A 14,927-nucleotide genomic window follows, 5' to 3' on the forward strand; every position below is an offset into this window, starting at 1 on the left:
TATTTTGAATCCTGCAACAAATTTTAAAAATCTTCTCTTATTCTAAGTTTCGTGGTATAGTAGCTGCAGTCCCCTCCCCACCCCCACCACGGAATGTTGTTTTGTACTTAGATTCATTCAATCTCAAAAACACTGTTTTTTTTGTTTTGTTTTGTTTCTTTTCAGAAATCCCACTCTATTTTCCCCTTGATTATTTCATCCTCTCTTTATTAATTTCTCACTGCTACTCTAACAAATCACCACAACCCTAATAGCTTAAAACAAGAGAGTCATTATCTTACAGTTCTGGAGATCAGAAGTCCTGAAATCAAGGTGTCAGCCCCGCTGAATTAGTTCTGGATGTTCTAAAGGAGCATCCATTGCCTTGTCTTTTCCAGCTTCTAGAGCCCGCCAGCCTGCCTGCCTGCCAGCTTGCCATGGCCCATGGCCCTTCCTCGAATCATCAAGACTTATGCTTCCCTCATCACACTCTCTGACTCTGCCCTCCCTTTCTCTTATAAAGACCCTTGTGTTTACATTGGGTTCACCTGGATAATTCAGGGTACTCGCCCCATCTTAAGAGACTTAACTTAATCACACCTGTAGATGCTGCTCAGTCATGTCAGCTAGCATATTCACAGGGTCTGGCAATGAAGACAGAGACATCTTTGGGAGCCACCATTTTCTCTATCATACCCTCCGTTTTCTTCATTCTGCCTTTAAAGAACTCTGATGCTGACCTTCCTAGAATTATCATTTATCTCTAATACTGTTTTCTTACATTTTCATCTCTTTCTCTTTCTGTATATATTCTGGCAATTTCCAAGACATTCTTTTCAAGTCTAACATTTTATGTTAGTGATTGTGGGTTTGTTTATTTCGTACACAGCAGCTCATTTTTATTTTGTGAAGTTTTCTTTTGTAATGGGTTTAAACTTGAGTACCCTTCATCTGATGTATATTTTGAATAATTCCATCTGAATTTCGTTAGTTAGAAATTAATTAAATGTTTGTTCTAATGCTAGTCTCACGTCACTCAGCAATCTTTTTTTTGTCATCTTTACTTCTGTATTGTTATATCACTGAATTCTCAGGAAGTGAAATAAATACATGTGGCCTGTGTAACAGCTTGAACTAGAAGCTCTATAAACCTGAAATTTAGTTTCACAATGTTTTACTAATAATAAAAGATCCTCTGTGATGGAGGAAATAAGAAAACCTAAAGAAAAGCATCACTAGGAAAAGAAATAGAGGCAACTGGAAAGGCAGATGAACAGCAGTGATGGGCAAAATATAAAAAGGAAAAAAAGAAAAAGAAAAAAAAAAGAAAAGAAAAAAGTTGCAGAGAGAGGCATCCTAGTAGTGAGTAGACAGAAATCTTTAATATTTGAAAGAAAGTAATTATACTTGAGATGAAAGTTAAACTGACCTCTTCACAAAAGGATGGTAGGGGAAATATACATAAGGCAGTGCATGAAGGACTAGAGTCCCTTTTGAGCTAAGTGCTAAATGAGGAAATAAATCTCAAGCACAGGCTTAGATGGGAGGGAGCTGCAGTGGTTTATATTGAGGCTTTTAGTATTTTGAAGTGCTGAAGAGTATTTAAGGATATAAATTTTAGTCCAAATAAATTGGTTTGAGTTACGTAATAGTTCATGTTCTATGTTAAACATTCAACAAAATACTAAGATGTGATGCATGAATATCGTGGGTATTGTTACCATCTAATAAACATAAGTAGTGTGGTGTTTGGTAACATCGTAGGTATGGAATTTGTTAGACTGGGGATGTGACTTGACCTGCACTCAGTGCTCTATCTACTCTGTAAGAGCCAACCAGGTGACATTAACTGCAGACAAACTCCAGGGCATCTTTATTGACAACATGTAGCAACTCCAGCTTTAAAGAGGGAAACACTGGGGCGCCTGGCTGGCTCAGTCATTACGCGTCTGCCTTCCGCTCAGGTCATGATCCCGAGGTCCCAGAATCAAGCCCCGCATCGGGCTCTCTGCTCAGTGGGAAGCCTGCTTCTCCCTCTCCCACTCCCCCTGCTTGTGATCCCTCTCTCGCTGTCTCTCTCTCTGTCAAAAATAAATAAATAAAATCTTAAAAAAAAAAAAAATGAAGAGGGAACCACGCAGAACAGGACCTCATGTCAGCATCAGAAGCACAGCTGTGCTAAAGCCATAGATATGGAAGATACTATGGCCCTCTGGATTGTTCCTGGGCAAGCATGACTGCCAGCACTCAGCGTGCTGATGGCCAAGGACTTTACATATCACCAAGCAAGGACTCTAGGGATGTGTCAAAATTTACCCATACAAGTCACCCTCATTCAGGACCAGAGGGAAACCCTTGGGTAATAAACGTACTGATTGCCTGCCTTCATCAACTGCTTTCAAAGTCCAATTATTCTATTCAGGTTACCAACTGTAAACTTAGAATCTGCCCCATCCTTGCCCAAACCTTGCCACACAACAACATGAAATATCTAATGACATGGTTTAGTGTGGGCCCGCCCCTTGCATCTATTTGAATTCCATTTCCTCCACTCACTAGCCATGTGTGAGCTTGAACATGTTGCTTAACCTTTTATGCCTCCATTTTCCTTTTGAAAAATCAAGATAATAACAGCACATACTTCTTAAGACTATTGTGAGAATTAAGAGGGTCAATATATGCAAAGTTATAAAAAAGTGCCAAGATAACTAGGCACTGAGAGAATGTAAGTCTTATTACCTGCGGTTTCTTGTCTCCCTTCCTTCCAGGAATAAATGAAGGGCGAACCAATCAGTATATTGATCAATAGTTAGTCTGCTTTTTGTTTTAGTAGTCATGAGGCTGACTGATGCTTGAAGTATATCCGTGATGTTCTTGGACAGCCAACAACATTGCCAACTCATTCCCAACTCAAATGACCCCGTGGAAAAGGCCCTACTTAGCCCCTTCTGCTACAGCTTCCTTAGTACAGAAGTAGATCTGGACCTGATGGCCCAAGAGCTGATTTGAGGCCAACCACATGTTTTCTACTTGCAGGCTCTTCATTTCGTATTTGGACTTCCATTTTCTTTCTACCTACATTTCCAGTAACAATTCTTGTTTAATTCTCAAGGTTGTAAGGGTTAAACTACTTTCTCCATTCTTGCTGTGAGAACTGCATTGCACTCCACCCTCTTATTGGAAAGGGGCTTGCCCTTAAATGAAAGGCAAACTTGAATACTATTGAGTCATGATAAATGGTGAAACATCAGCCCACAGAACATTTATCTTTGAACATATTTTTGTTATGACATCTTGAAAATATTATATGATGCAATTATCTCCACAAGTATTTGTTTAAACCACTTTCCATTCCAAATAGAACCTCAGGTTATTACCATCATCATCATCCCATGAACTCTTATTCTGTGTAAGACGTTTTAAGGATAATGCTAACACGAAGAAGTGTATCACAGATCTTGGCCACTAAGAGGTTTAGAATCTATTTGGGGAAATCATATAAGCACAGAAGGATTATGGTCCCAGACAGGATTTACCATGTGGCTTATAACTGTAGCAGATAGTATGTGTGACATACAGAGTATAAAATGGCTTTGAAGGGTCTTAAAAGATGAGTAATATTGAGACAAAGGAAATAAGTATATCAGAGCAATCTTGACAGAAGAGATGTAGTGAGCACACATTGCAGAGTCTGGAAATCATGTGACATGCCTGAGAAACAATAGAACTGTTTGGTCACTGTGAAGAATTTCAATATGGAGTCATCTTCCCATTTAGTAAAAACTACAGAGTTCATAAGAGAAGAGGAAAAGAACCCCCAAACATCAATAAAAACACAATATGCATGATAGCTGTTGGGTGAATATTCTTCTTGCTATAAGCAAATATTTCTTTTGCATGTCTCTTCTCTTTTCCCTTCCTTTTTGATGGCAAAGAATCCATTGGATTTTGTCAAGTTATATGACACCAAGCAAGAGCATCTTGACTTCGTTTTCATGAAACAAAGAAATAGAAAATTAAAAAAACAAAAAAATCTAGAATGATTATCACCTGAAGAAGACAAGAGAGCCCAGATGGTGTATACAGTATGAAATGGGTCCAATATCTCCAGAAGGCCCCTGCTTCTACAGTACAGGCTAGTTTTGTTGTGTCTCACAATGTGGTCAAGTTCTGCGGTGTGCTGAACTTGCTCTTTTTCTCCTTCTCTTCAAAGGTTAAAATAAGCACGAGAAATTGGGTGAGGATCATAACAGGAAGAATGTGGGTGTGGGAGGTGTGAGGAATTGGCGCCTGGGGCATGAGTTGGTTCTCCCTGAAATGACTGGAAGTTACCATGTGGTCCGATGACTGGAAAGTACACCAAAAATTTCAAGTAGAAGCTTCAGTCCAGGCCCGGGGCGAGGGGAACAGTATTCTGCAAGGATGAATCTAATCATCCCTCACTCACATTAGCCAAAACAATTAGCCAGGAGAAGGATGTCCCTCTCCCACCAGGTCCTGTTTCTTTCTCCCAGGATGTAGTATTGCCTGTTGTTAATGAACCCTTAGGGTGGCCTCAAACACACCCTGACAGCTGCAGGAGATTTTGGTAACAGCCCTAATTCTAGTTTTCCTTCCATCTGTCTGCAGATGTTTTAAATTTGACCCCTCAAAAAAAAAAAAAAAAAAAAGCATCCTACCAAGAAGCAATTACTATGCTTGTATATCTCCCATTTAAAAAAATGACGGGATTGTGATTTGCAGGAGTCTTGTAATTGTGGATTATGTTGGGAGTTTGACACTCATTCTGAACAAGGAGATTTTTTACACAATTTGGGCCTGGATTGCTAATATTTCATTTAGATGTATTCAAACTGTCAATCATAACAACATAGAAAATAATCAGAAATGTCAACCATCATGCTGACGGAAGTCAATCCTTTCAAAATTATTCATTGCTTTTATTTTTCTTTTTCAAAATATCTTTCAACTACAACAGGATGATACAACACCAGAATGTTTCTGTTTATCATGTGCCATCTGGATTTCCTTTATTAATTATATAATTCTTTCTACAAAATTTTTCTTCTGAAAATTGCAAAACAATTTTAAGGTATTATTTCAATGTTCATCATACTTTAAGGGGATTATCTTATGTGAATAATGTAACCAAGATAATTTAGGAGAAATAAAGATGTGAATAAAATCCTAGAATATTTCAAAGAATTATAGAACCTTAGAAACTTTAGGGCCTTAAAGCTTTCTGGTCCAAGTCTCTCTTTTGCTAGGTGGGGGTCTCAAGTACAGGAAGGGTTGACCCGCCCCGAGTCATTCGTTAGTTTGGCACTGAGCCAGAAGGAGATGCCAGTCCTCCTGATGCCTGATTCAATACTTCTCATACTTAATTTTTCCGAAGATGTACTTTTGCCACCTAAGTCACGCGTAAGTCATTCTTCTTGAATAAGTCAAGTTTTTATAAGGATTTCATTCCTCTCTAAATAAAAATCTCTGAAATAAAAGAAATTTCATTTGTAACATATCAAAGCAATATTTTAAAACACTTCCCTTGTGTACAGTGCTGTAGAGCTTACCAATAAGAGACACAATCCCTTATGTAAAGAAGCATATTATTCTCTAGGGAAATAATCTTGGGGAATCAAGGTCAGTGCATGTGAAAATAGAATTAAGACTGTAAGGATGGATACGATGGGAAATGAATGACATAGTAGATACAGGAGAGAATAGGGCTTCTTACTGGCTTTCAACAGGTGTGGTGTGAATACTTATTAACTCATTGAGTTATATTTACTTGGAGAAGAGCTTCTCTCTGGGAAGAGGAAGGATGAAATCAACAGTGTCACCCACTAATTTTCAGTAAAAATTCTATAGACTTGGGCTTAATTGTGTGCTTTTTATGTATTTTAATTTTTTTTAAAGATTTATTTATTTTAGAGAGAGAGAGAGCTAGAGAGAGAGCACAAATGGAAGGGGCAGAGGGAGAGGGAGAGAGAATGTCAAGAAGACTCTGTGCTGAACCTAGAGCCCAACATGGAGCTCAGTCTCAGGACCCTGACGTCATGACCTGAGCCAAAATCAAGAGTCGGTTGCTCAACTGACTGCGCCACCCACGCACCCCAATTGTGTGCCTTTTAAGCATATTTAAATGTAAAATAAGTCTGGAAAGACATTTGGGTGTTATGATTCATTCTATAAACTTAATGATAAAAATATGGATTATATTAATATGTGAGAAAAAAAATCTTTCTTTAAATAATTTTCTAAGTATTTTACCAGTAGCTTTCTAATCTGTGATGGTGAATTTTATATGTCAACTTTGTTAGGCCACAGAACCCAGATAAATGGTCAAACACAAGTCTAGATATTGCTGTGAAGATATTTTTCAGATGAGATTAACATTCAAATCAGTAGAGTGAGTAAAGCAAATTACCCTCCATAATTTTAGTGGGTCTTATGCAACCAGTTGAAACAAATGTTTCTTGCATTAAGCACCTGAAGTTTGGTGATTGTAATCCTAGCATGACTTTCCTATTCTGGCTAAAATACATCTTAAGAGAGAAAAACAAAACAAAACAAAACAACAACAACAAAAACTGACATCCCCCAAGGAAGAGAGAATTCTGACCGCAGTCTGCCTTCTGATTCTAACTGCAACATCAACTCTTCCCCGGTTTCCTGCCTAAAAGCCTACCCTGCCAATTTGAAACTTGCCCAATGAATGAAAAAAATGAACAAATGAACAAGCAAATAAATGAATAAATAAGTAAATAAAATATTCACATACACACACACACACACACACACACACACATCCTATTGCTTTTGTTTCTCTGGTGAACCCTGACCAATAATACACCATCAACCTACAAATTTAATAAAGTATCATAAAAATGGGCTGCTCAAAGGAAGATTCATCTCAGTGGTTCAACAGAAAAACAAGAGTGGCATGGAGATCCAGAGAAATCTATCACTGTGTGTGACCATCTGACTATTGCCTTGGATTTCAGCAGTTGGAATATTCTCTTGCAGGTAGAGAACTGCTAAATTGTACCCTTAAGGCAGGGTAATTTTTACTCTAGACTCAGAGATGAATTATACCTTGTCTCAGTACTTATTGGCTGTATGTCTTGAATAAGGCATTTAAGCTCTCTGAATCATTATTTTTAAATTGTAATTGATGTTAAAATTACCTATTATAATAATACATATATGTATATAATAATAATAATGATAATAATATATAACTATGTTCATATCCATAGGAAAAATACTCTACAGTATTTTATTATTTTTACTGGGTATTCTCTTTCTTCCAAATGTGAATGAATACTTGATTTTTGGAATCCTTGGAAGAAGTTGTATCATTTCAGTTGGATGACTGTATTATTGAAGAAATACTTCCATGGTTAGCTTATAGGTTTCCTGAGGACAGTTGGCGATCAATATCTTACTCTGTGCCCAGGATTTTCCTCAGTGATTTACATATTTATAGGTACTCAATAAATATCTGTTACTGTTGGTGGCACAGCAGAGAAAATGTTCACCAAGCATTTCTTGCCCAGCTTTTCCCATGTTCATATAGCTGGATAGGACCATGTGAATAGTTTGAGCCAATTAAATATGAACAGAAGGAGGAACATGTTTAACTTCCAAAATGAATCCATTACAAAAAAATTAGAAGTAGAAAGAGTAAAGACTGTAGGTTCCAGGTATTGGAATTTCAAGATGCAAAACCTTCCTTATTCTGGGTTCTAGAGTGGGTAAAGGTTCCTGTCAACTTCTATACTGAGTGTAGAATAAATGTTTCTTACATTAAGCCTTTGAGGTCCTATAATTATACTTTCAGCCTAATGTTCCTGTCCTGTCTAAAACAGTGATGTGCAATCCTTACCTTTCAATGAGAATAATCAGACACATTCTCAAATAACTGGAGACTCCAAACAAACATTACATTAAATAAAATATAATGAATTATCTACATAATATGTGCTGAGAAGACAAAATAATGAGATGACTCAGATTGAAAAGAGTGTTTTCTTTTTAACATTGCATTTGCTTATACATTTGTGTTTAAAGTTTGATGTTCAAGGGATCTGTATACTCTTCACTTCGAATAAAACTTATTCTGAAACTCTTTACAGTAGGTTCAATTAATTTTAGGGAGACTAACATGTATTAAATAGGTTTGGCATTTTTAATTACAAGCACATTTTAATGTTTAAGATAAACCCTTTTATCTGTACAAATTCATAAATTTAGGTTCAGAAAGTTGAAATACCATTTCTGCTGTCACTCAAATATCATTGCAGAGTTGAGATTGTGTCAGAAGCTGAAGAACAGTACCCTTCGATTATTAGAATGTTTAGATATTGACATGGTTCTACAATGAATTTGAAACAATAGTTTCAGTCATCCCTGATGAAACTCAGAAGAGCTGTTCTAGTACCAGTAGGACAATTTCTATAACTCTAATACTAGTGATATAAAGAACTATGACTGGGACATCTTAGAATGCTAGATCATTGGCAAAATCTTTATAATGTTTAATATCTCGAACCATGGGAGCCTCATGTTCTCATCAAAAGTATAAATCATTTTAAATTCCAAAAAGTAGACCTCTTTAAAAGTTTAAAATGCATTGGACCCAAGGGAAAAAAATCCAGAAATACATTAATCCCTTATACTTGCTAGAAATTGTAATGCTTATCTAAATTTCCAATAATAGTCATTCTAGATTAAAAAAAAAAAAAGCATTCCAAGTAATTTAACCTTGCTTTGTAATAATCTAGCTGGTCACAGCTAGTTGTTTTAAAAAACTTATCTATATTAATAATGACACTGGAACTGTCATTTGCAATCAAGAAATGTTCAATTTAAAAAGGTGAAATGTTCCTTTTATAAAATTTCCCACACAAATACAATCTTAACTCTAATTGAACATGCAAAGCTAAATTAAACAAAGACATATGAAAAAAAATCCTTTGAGATAACAATACTAAAATTATTTTCAGAGAAGACTTGTGGGGCACCTGGGTGGCTTAGTTGGTTAAGCATCTGACTTTGACTCAAGTCATGATCTCAGGGTCCTGGGATCAAGCCCCACCCATATCAGGCTCCCCACGAGGTGGGGAGTTTGCTTGTCCCTCTCCCTCTGCCCCTCCCTCTGCTTGTGTTCTCTCTCTCTCTCTAATAAATAAATAAAATCTTAAAAAAAAAAAAAGACCTGTAAAGAGTTTCCATATATAAAATATCTGTGACTGTAATTAGGTTCTGTAAGTTAGAAAAAAAAAACTAGCAAAAAGTCAGATTTTAAAGTCAGAAATCAAAAGCTAGGATGATTTGTGTAAGCAATGTAAGTGGTTAGCTCTAGACAGAGTACCTTCACTAACTGAGGGACAGTTTGAAGATGCTACCCGCAGAAAAAATAATAGTTTACATGTGCATAACATTTTAGTGTCTCCAAAATGTGGGACATAAATTCCTTCTTAACTAGGAGAAATGTGGGGCGCCTGGGTGGCTCAGTCGGTTAAGCGGCTGCCTTCGGCTCAGGTCATGATCCCGGGGTCCTGGGATTGAGCCCCGCATCGGGCTCCCTGCTCAGCAGAGAGCCTGCTTCTCCCTTTCCCTCTGCCTGCCGCTCTGCCTACTTGTGCTCTCTATCTCTCTGTCAAATAAATAAATAAAAAATATCTTAAAAAAAAAAATTAGGAGAGATGTAATAAGCATGCACAACCAGTAAGTCATGAAGGCAAAGTATTCAATGCACAAAGATCTTAAAAGGCAATTACATGTGGCTCTGTCCTTAAAAAACTAATGATAAAATAGTAAGATAAGACATATATGAAAATAAGAATATGTCTACTTTAAACTTTAAAGTTTAAAGGGTACTGAATGTACCTTTTGTAATTAAAAATGTCAAACTACTTTAAACTGTGTACGTATATACTAAAGAGCTATATCTTACCTGGATTCAGGATGTCTGTTTGCTTTAAACAAAGTGTGAAATTATTTGAGGGAATAAAATGAGAATTTCATTTACGCTCAAGTCCTGCTCATGGGACAAGTGTTGGTAGGGGAATCTGGTCCAGAGAGACAAGAAAGGTTTTGCCTAAATGAGGAGGACAAATCCTAATTAAAAAAAAAATCGGGCACCTGGGTGGCTCAGTCGTTAAGCGTCTGCCTTCGGCTCAGGTCATGATCCCAGGGTCCTGGGATCAAGCCCCACATCGGGCTCCCTGCTCAGCGGGAAGCCTCCTTCTCCCTCTCCCACTCCCCCTGCTTGTGTTCCTTCTCGCTGTGTCTCTCTGTCAAATAAATAAAATCTTAAAAAAAAAAAAAATCAAGTTATAATAGGGAAAAATGACATGTGCTAAATCAAAATCATGAAATGGAGTCAGATCTACATAGCTAATTATTTGGTATCTGGAAAATCAGGAGAAGAAGTGAACTTTCTATGCAGGGCCCATTCCTTCAGGGTGGTAGTAATAAAAGTACTAAGATCTTAAGACCTCTTACATGGTGTACAAAAAACGCAGCTGCTTCAAGGCCTGAGCCCAAATGACCACCTTGCCCCTCTCAAGTCTGACAGATAAGAAAGCAGAAAATTAAACATTCTTTCTTATTTTACAGATTCTGAGCTCCTCTGAGATGAACGCATGTCTGAGTCATTTTTGTCTCCTGGGACCTGAGCTCAAGGACCAACAAAGAGCTGAATTTGCTGTAACTCTACAGACTCCCCCCCATAACAAGCGCTAAATCGAGGGCTGTGTTATTTAACCCTTATAACTATGTTACTCTTGCCCTCAGCCTGTACTGCAGATGGTCAGGTTTATCACCTAGTGGGGTGATCAAACCTACATTTCTGAAGGATCTGAGTTTCTGGGCCCTGCCTTTATAGGTTTTATGTTATCTTCCATTGCTCTTACGATGAAATATGGAAGTAATAAGATATATCCTGAGAATCCCCTGAATTCCATACATATTTCTTCTTACCACAAATTATTGGCAATCTGTTTTCCCCCTTAGTTTTATAAGCTTTCTCCATACCCATTGGTTCAGTACCATGAGGAGCTCAAAATATCCAGGTGTTGTTTTCCACTCCCAGTTTAGTAAAACAACTGTTGTATCCTCTGGTAAAACTATTCCTTCATTAGGGACTGAGATCACAGCAAAGCAGCACTCAAATCTGCAGGAAGGTAAAGCAAAAACTTGCAAAGTGAATTGTTTGTTGCAAAGGAGTCGCAAATATGCACCATGAGGAACACATGTGCTTATAGTATATATAGTTTATTAGAAAAGCATTTATGTGTGTGTGTGTGTGTGTGTGTGTGTATGTGTGTATATATCATATATAATATACATATATTCTTCTGAACTCCACAGCTTAGGTAGAGATGGCCTGGATGGACCCTGATTACTGTTCCCCCAAAGAGGACCTGCCAGGTTAGAAGGCTGGAAGAGCAACCGAGATCATGCCAAGACAGCCAATGAATCTCAAGCCCACAATGCATTGCACATTTATAGGTGAGCCTAAGAAGAGATAGGAAAAACCTAACTAGACTAAGAAAGAAGAAATATATCAAGTTATCTTTGGGCCCAAGTACAATGTTACAGAGGATGCATTAAAATGACTCAGAGCTGCATAGTGAGTACCCTGAGAAAGTCTTGCATGCCTAGAACGCATACATAAATTAAAGTCCTCTGTTTCTCTGTAGGCTCTTAGTCCTACTGAGCAAACTCTCTGCTAAGATACCAAAAAGGGAGCGAAAAGCAGCCTCTGGTCCATCTAGATTTGTCTCTTATCAGGTTTATAAATGTACTACTGAGAGGATTACTCCTACTTCCCTCAGTTCCCACACTAGAGTCTTGAGATTGTGGAAAAGATCGCACTGCATATTAGTTACAGTTTCAAAGCGAGTTCAGCAAACTTTGTGACAGCAAAACCAACCTTGGAGCATGTTGTCCAGGTGACCCCCAAATGGAACCTTTAGCCATTCCACTCTCCTCCCAGATCAGTCTGTACATGAGTTAAGTGCATTTGATGGATGTGGACTGCTCTGTTCTCTGGCTGTGAAATGGGTTTCTCAGTTAGAAGCCGTGAGCTGGGGCGCCTGGGTGGCTCAGTTGGTTAAGCGGCTGCCTTCGGCTCAGGTCATGATCTCAGGGTCCTGGGATTGAGCCCCGCATCGGGATCCCTGTTTGGCGGGAAGCCTGCTTCTCCCTCATGCTCTCTCTCTCAAATAAATTAAAAAAATAAATTAAATAAATAAATAAATAAATAAATAAATAAATAAATAAATAAATAAATAAAAAGTAGCCATGAGCTGTGGGGTACCATGACCGTGAGGCCGTCATTGTATGGATGTTGGTGCGGGAAGAAGAAGCAAGGTGCACAGCTAGGATAAGTCCACTTGTGAAATATGTATCTATTTTTATGAAAATAAATATTGCTCCCCCAAAATTTCTTCTTCTTAGAGATACACTGTGCAATTTACAGCAACCTGCCTTTCACCCTAGAGAGAATTTTCCCACATGCTTTTAGAAATGTTGCTGACGAGGCAGAAGATAGGATTTTCGTTTATTTTATTTCCTGCTCCCTACACACAAATAACTTCCTAGGTCTTTAGGTTATTCTTGCTACTCTTTCCTTACCAGACTCAATCAGCATCAGTGTCATGGAATAGTGGAATGTGCTGAGGAATATCCTGACCAAGGTCTTGAGGACTTTATTATACACAGAAACCAGGAAAATTAAAAAGCCCAAAGATACAGCAGTGTCTGTACCTTATATCATATATGTATATACTGTGTATACTGATGTCCCTGACATGGGAAATTCTCTTAATCCTTGCAAATTATTATGGAGAAGAAAAAGAATGAAAGCTCTTTGCCAGCCAGATCAATAATTGTGTACTGAGTTCCAAAGACTGCTTTGATTTCTTGTACTCAGGATACACACCTGGAAAAGTAGTTATGGTTGGAGCCATCACCTAATTAAGTTTATGACAGTCTATAGTCGTGCTCCAAGGCCCCTCCTGCTTTTTGTGGATGAGTTAAATGTGGAGGTCCTGGGAACTGCTATTCCTTCACCCTTTAATTCTTTGGAGAGAAAGCTGATATATATATAGTTCCTCCAGAGTTAGGGTTTTGCTTCTGGATTACTGTTTAAGTATGGATGGACACTTCCAGGAGCTAACATCGGCCCTTCTTGTCATAATGGCCACTGCGGGGATTCTGTCATTTTCTTCATCTACTTTACCCAACTATGTGATCCAGACCTGGGACAATAACCAAAGGATGGACCCATGGATTCCATAGGCCCACTTTGAGAGACTGGGGCCAAAACCATTCACCAGCCAACTTCTATAAGCTTCAGTGAACCATAGTGGCATTTCAGGTCTACAGGGATTAAGGTCAACTCAAGGTCAGTGTCTGGGATTTTTCCCTTTCTCTAGTGCAGAGTGACAGGAAAAATAGCTATATACCATATCAGGGGATGCTTAGAGAGACGTTTAAAGTCTGTTCACATGACAGTGTCCCAAGGCCATTCTCAAAGGGGACCTGGTCTTTCCTTCAATCAAGGGGTTCAGGTTTATAGACTAGCTTGGGTGGAAGAATTGGGTAAGAGGCCATGACTAGAGGCAGTGACTCACGTAAGATTTCTGCTCCACAAATTTCCCATAATATAGATCAAGTTGTATTTTATGATTATTTATTTTGCTCCTGGGACTCTGTAATCTTTTAGCCATGCCCCAGATCCCTAGAGGTTAAAACACTCTTGAATGGATGTCCATCCCTACAGCCAGTTATGGTAATTGAACTGTTCTTATCTCTGATGGTTAAGTACTGCCACCTGGCCTCTGTTGCTATGGGATCCCACAATTCCCATTAAAATCATGTAGACTATGTCAAGGGTGACAACTCCTACCATCATCCCCAATCTACGGATGACAGCCAACACCAAGTTTTCAAGGATTCTGCTATTTCTCTCATAACACATTTCTCAGTGCCCCAGGGATAAGAGTGTTTTCTGTAACTTTTAGGCAACATTATCAGAAGGAGAGAAAGTAAGTTGCATGTAATAATTTTATTCCAACATCAAATTTGTAATTCTATTGGATTCCTTCCTTTAAATAATGGCAGGGAAGTTCTGACATCTTGACCTCATTAAACCTAGCCCCTTGTGGCATCCATGCCTTAGCCAGTCAACCAAGCAAATTGTTACAGCCGTTTCCCACCAGTCAAATTAGTATATTCAATCCGGGATCCAACAGATCTGGCCAACCTAACTTTCTATTCCATCTTCTTGGTCTAACATGCTCAAGATCCATTCATGTGCATGCTTCTCAGTTTCCAAATGGTAAACATGAGCAAATTCTTTCAATCCTTGTGATGTGTAGGCCCTCTTTTCCCAAGATAACTAGTGATTCTCCCCTGGGTCTTAATGGACTCTAACTCTGTTTTGTGTCTAGAGGCCATGAGGTGTGATATGGGTAGATCATGCAAGAAGGCTAGTATCCTCAGAAAGAAGAAGGGATTTGTTTCAAGTAGCAAATTAATTTTGGAATTCAGTTATGGAATTTATTTAATTATAGGAGTCCAGAATTTCCAGCTTCATCTGAAAACAACTAAATGTTTCTGCTGACATCTAAGGGAATCATTCCTTCCTCACTAAATCCCCTACGGTTAATGGAACACATTTGTCAAAGTTGTTTGACCATTCTGCTTCATAATTCTCCAAACTGTACCATAAGATTTTAGTCCGGATCATCAGCCATGCTTCCCCGTGTGTCTATATTGAATAAAAACATTCATTTAAAGTTGTCATGAAGTTTTCTGGTTTTCTACTTGTATTTTGATCTAACAGCTCAAAACCTTGAGTTGTTTTCCTTTTTCTTTTTCTTTCTTTCTTTCTTTCTTTCTTTCTTTCTTTCTTTCTTTCTTTCTTTCTT

Source organism: Phoca vitulina, unplaced genomic scaffold (genome assembly GCF_004348235.1).
Source record: "Phoca vitulina isolate PV1807 unplaced genomic scaffold, GSC_HSeal_1.0 scaffold8, whole genome shotgun sequence".
In the NCBI taxonomy this organism is placed as follows: Eukaryota; Metazoa; Chordata; class Mammalia; order Carnivora; family Phocidae; genus Phoca; species Phoca vitulina.